Source organism: Cupressus sempervirens, chromosome 2 (assembly GCF_028749045.1).
Source record: "Cupressus sempervirens isolate cs-2001-9-10 chromosome 2, ASM2874904v1, whole genome shotgun sequence".
Taxonomy (NCBI): domain Eukaryota; kingdom Viridiplantae; phylum Streptophyta; class Pinopsida; order Cupressales; family Cupressaceae; genus Cupressus; species Cupressus sempervirens.
In genome coordinates, this window is record NC_143119.1 from 464177941 (window position 1) to 464183940 (window position 6000).

Sequence of the window (6000 nt, forward strand, 5' to 3'; positions counted from 1 at the left end):
AGCAGACAAATTGTAGACTCTTAAATTAGGCTTTACAACCTTCAATGGTGACTTTGGTCCAGCCTAGGTTTATGGAGCAATCTGGATAAACAGGTTAGCCTTGTGATTGCTTCTTGTCTCAATGAGATCATGCAAATAACATCTCCTACAACAACCTACAATGATGTGGTGTTGAAAAAAGTTTTACAGCTGATAGTGAAGAACTTGAAGAGTTTACAAGTTAAAGGAATTCTTATAAGGCAAGAACAAATTTTAGATAAGGCAGTACAGGGGAAAATGTAGATAAGATGATTTTAGGTTGGTGATTCAAAGGTTAGCCTTGACAAACATGTTGGAGTCTTTGTACTCGAAGTAACAACATGTTGGAGTATTTGTATGATGAACCATACGTTTCTTATACACATGATATTAACTTCATTGAACAGTCCAAGATGACACTCCAAGATGATGAGTTGTATTAACTTGAGAATAATGAGATGCATGTCTTAAAGAACCAACTAAAGGTTAGTAAAGACATGGTTGTAGCATCTTTGGTACATTACGACAACACTCATAGGATGGTGGAGGATCTCCATGGGAAGGCTCAAAAGGGAGTGAAAGGAGATTTGCTTGTTGTTGAATTGCTTGTAGTCAAAACAATCCTTCAATCTATGAAATCAGATTATTTATGTTTGCTTTCCAATAGGGATTATATTCTTAAGGTTGTTGGAATATATGTTGATCAGTTGAACAAAGGAAGGAATGAGATTATGGAGCTCAACAGGGAGCTTAAGTATGCTCATGAGGCATTGGATGATACTTAGATCTCTCTTCAAGATGCAGAAAATCAGGTTAGGATCACAAATCGTTTTCGGGAGCATGAGGATAAAGAGATGCAAGAGTTTTTCCAAGAAGTAATTGATGAACTTGATAGTATTCAGCAGACTTATGACTTGGATAGTTGTCCCAAAAGACCAAGTACCAAAATTTCAGATCACATATAGCTTGTAGACAACCCCATGTTTGAAGTAGATGCTGATTGGACTTCGGATAATGCCCTTTTTGAGATAAATGAGGGAACTCCTTTTGATTGTCATGAAGAGGATGATCTTGACTTAAGAATATTGGATCTAGATATAGTTCCTAGCGGTGAATCTGGGTCATAGGATTAGTGTGGTGAATTGACTACGGTTGCTCATCCTTTGATCAGCCCAAATATGGTTCTCGATTTCAACCCATATAGGAGTTGGATGGATTGCATACATCATTCATTGTATAAATCTAGCTGGAGTATTGATGAGAGTTATGTTTCAATCATAGAGGATGGTTTTTCAGCTTCATTCTCACTCATAGCACCTATGTACTTAGGGGTTCTCTAGAGTGATGATGATAGTATGGTATTTGATGTGCCCATGGTGTTGTTTTTAGCTTTTGACCAACTTGTTTCTTACATCAACTATTTAGATCGGGTCATCACCATCTACTAGATTATACAAAGCTCCTTGATACATTTCTACCTCATCATATTAGTTGGTCATGACAACAGGGTTTGGGATCCAAGTGTTGACCATATGTATCTATGACATTTTGAGAATTTTGTTTTAGTTCTACACACTTTGAGATTGGATGCAATTATGATAAGAATTGTACATCTTACAGATGTCGCAATACTTCATAGATTAACATGGGATCCAGGGATCTGGTTGATGGATGGGTTGCAGTTTGACACCTTGCTTCGCAATGTGGTAGGATTGGCTTTCAGATTGGGCTACAAAGCTACCTGCAAATTCATATGGGATCTTGGTCTTGATTTCTCAAGGACAAGCAATCTCGAGGGAAGATTTGTAATGTCCCCTTTTTGGGACATTAGGAAATTTAAAGACATATTCATACAAAATTTGACTATGAGAGTGATTTAAATTTATAAAAAGGTAAATATTATATTATGAAGTGAGCTAAAAGTGACAAGGAGGGATAAGATGAAAAGACAAGAAGGGGGTAAAAGAGTCACAACTTTGAGGATTGATAGGAGAAGAGACTCATTTATTCGGATATGCTTGGTTTATGATTCAGATTTCAGTTTCTCTCTTGTAAGAATTATTCAAAAAGCTTAACCTTTCATCCAACGGAGGGACGTAAACCTTCGTGCAGTAGATAGTGGACACAAACCCATTTTCTGTGGAGACACTACGTCAATTTTCTCGTGTGTGCTTACAAGTTCTTTCTTAGTATTTTAATTTGACTGTAAGATTGTTTAAGATTGGTATACTAGTTATTGTATTGCCAACGTATAATGCTATAGCATATTTCAAGGGATTTTATGAGAATCTACAATTTTATATTGTTGATTTATAATACATCTTGACATGTTTATGTTCTAAATATTATTTTGAGAAAGAAATCGGGTATCTTTTGGGGATATTTCAAGGGCATTGCCCTAAACCCTTAGTAGTATCACCAGTATTAAAAGCACTTGAAAAATCCACCAAAAACACTCAAAAATATTTTCTAATCACCAAAATTTAATCCCACAAATTTACAATTAATGTACCTTGTATATTTTCATTTTCTTCAAACCTGGATTTTGAAAAAGCTGTGAAAACTAATGTGTTTCGTATGTGAAAACAACAAATTAGCCAAGGAGGATCTTTCACCACCAAACTAGTGTATATAACTAGGATTTTTGACCTTAATCAATCTTGGAAGAATTTATCTATTCATTACAACAACATTCTGTTATGTGTGCAACATTTTGAATAAGAGAAATGATAACAAAAACTTCAATATAGATTGTGGAGGAAACAAGACATTTAAAAATTCAAATATTAATTTTTTTCTTGGGAAGCCCTATAACATTTTAAAACAATCGAAGGCCCCCAAATCTTCTAGGCATTGAACTTAGGGAACACGATACACTTTTTAAATATAATAAAGTGTCACTTCATAAATATAATAAAGTGTCACTTCATTACTTTAGTGTAAGTATAAAAATGTTATCAACCACCTCATAGAAAACTTGTTGAGATATTGGAATTGGAAATCAATCATTTCAAAATATAATTGATGTTGAAGGATGATGATTCTTGCTGAAACAAGCACTAAATATAAGTAGCAATGTTCTCTATGAACCAAGGAGAACAAACATAGAAAGACTAGTGACAAAATAAGAACTTACTATAAATAGTTATGCTCCCCAAGGGAAGAGGAGAACAAAACCTAATACACCCAAAATGATACAAAAACATTGTCACCAACTAGAGCACAAACCAATCTCCAAACTATCACCAAATGGCACAGAATCCCTAGAATTGAGCCAAAGCTTACAAAACAAGAAGGCATTAATGTGTTCATTACATAATCCTTCCTAACTTTTCCTTACATTTGTCGTCGTAGTCTTTGTTTTGACCTTACCCTCCATCCTTTACCTATGCTAAAGTCTCCCTTGATTATTTTCATAGCAAACAAACATCTTACATACTTCATTAGTGGACCAAGACATGTCGACACCTAAGGGATTGACTATTTGATAGGAAAGATAACACAATAGACATTGATGTGACAAGAAATTTCTAGGGTAGCATTCCATAGGTAATATGCCTCCTCCCAAACTAGGCCCTTTAGAATGGTAGGGGGGTCATAAAATGAAGGCGATTTGGGTCCAGATAAATAGGTCATTTCGATCAGCTGATTCTACCCAGCGCTTCACGGCCACCCATACATTCCTCATGGATGGTGGGGCATGACATTGCACCCTACTGCGAGTCAACCTCCACTTATATTATTTGTTTATAATCGCCACCCCTACGTGCCCTTTACGCCTAGTCATTATGAATAACACTTGGCCCAGCTACCAAAACAATGACATAAGTGGATAGAGAGCATTCTATTAAAATTGATCTTTCAGCCAATTCCAACAATAAGAATCCTTAGTAGATCATTCATGGTGGTTTTGTAAATGCTAAGTAGAGCCTTAATCTCACTTGTAATGTTTTTGAAGTCCTTGTTAGATTTATAATATAATAGTTTTAACCTCAGTTTTATTTTTTTATGCAAGTCCTTGAGAACCTTAAACAATATAACAAGGTATACCTATTTGATGCCTAATATTCAACCCCAATGACTATTTTTTTGATACTTAACATAATATTTGTGGGCTATCATCCCTTCCCTTGGGACAACATTCTTATATATTTGTTTTGGCTAGAATATTATTATTAATACTGTAGATTTTGATTGTTATTTATTTATTATGTTCATTTCTTTTTCCTAAATTTTCTTTTACTTTTCCTTAAAAATGTTTAGATTTAGTCATAAGTTGGTATATATGATTTTCTCTCTTATTATCTTCAAGACAAAGAGTCAATTTTTCTTTAACAGATCTGAGCTAAAATCCCTCTCTTAGAATCCTTAATACTTTCTTTATTATCTTTAGTCATGGATTATCATCTTTCTCTTGTGCTTGTAGCTTGGCATGTTGTGTCCTCACTTCTATGGGGTATCTTCTTGATTCATCCCAATGAGATTGATGTTTGATGATGATTTGTTGCATCACTTGTTGATACTTTTGCTATTTTTTTCAGAAATAAAAAAGAAATTTTCTTTTATTTAAATTGTTATTATGAATTCTTAATTGATGTATATTAATATTATTTGCTAAACCTAGTTTTTGTTAAATCACTCTTCGATTATATTTTAATATAAGTAGAATCACAAATATCTAATAAAGAAAAAGAATGGAGATGTGCAATCTATTTACCATTTTTAACTTGAGAAATAAGGCAAGTTGTTATATTTTTAGGTTGTTATATTTTTAGATTGTCTTGTTGATTTATTTATCTATTATCACATGAATAATATGTATATTTTAGTGTAATTTGCAGGAGCAGCACAAGTTTAAATTCAGTGAAAAAAATAGAAATCCTCATTTTTACTTTTTCTATTTATTATTTATTATTATTAACTGTTTGTCTTCTTGAATTGTTGTCCTTGCCTCAATTAGGCATATCCAATTAAAAAATATGTGTGTACATATCTTATTGTTCATTCTAATGGCATTTGGCGGTCATACTTTCGTTTTACCATGCAAGTAATATTTTTCTTTTTAAATGATATCACAATTTTCCTTGTATTCCTTTTTCATCTTGAAATTTAAGTTCTCATTTTATTCAGGTTTCAGTTTGTTGTTTACACTAAGTTTTCCTTATAACATTTGGAAAATAGTGAAATTATTGTCGATTTTTGTAATGCTTGTACAGTAGTTAAATAAGTATTCACTATTTTACCAAATTGAACTTCAATATATTGATGTAAAGGATTCTACCTGCTAAGTAATGAAAATTTGTCTTCATCAATTAAATATTTATTGTGTAGAGTTATGCCATGTCTAAGAATAGGAAAAATGTACTAACCCCAAATTAAATCCTTCTATGAAATTTGCAAAATAATATTACATCGTATATAAACTTACACTTATTAAAATGTTTTTTTTTACATGACATATTTATTTAAAATCATCAAAATGAAGAATTATTAAAATAACTTCCTTACAAATATTGAAATCCCATTATTATAAATAAATATTTAAATTAACTAAATAAATATCCTAATGATATTGCAATTACAAAATTGCATATATGGCTCGATCGGTCACAAAAGGCGCGACTCTCGGAGGAGAACTGGCTGAGTATATATAATATAGGAAAAGGCCAAAATAAGAATCATTGAACAAGAGACAGACTCCAACGTATATTTTAGCGATCAAGGATATTGGCAAAGATAAGCATTGACGGCAGAAGACTTCATGTTTCTAGCAAGATGACAAGCACAAGCACAAGCCAACATACAAGTATCGGACACAGGTTAATCACGCACTCGGAATGGACATTAAGACCAGACACAAGTGAGAGTAAATACATCCATTTCTGAGGAAACTACAAATGCAGAAACCAAAACACGTAGCCAATAGAGGACTAGACATCACGAATAATAAACACAAATAGGAGCACATGCTATACTGTACAG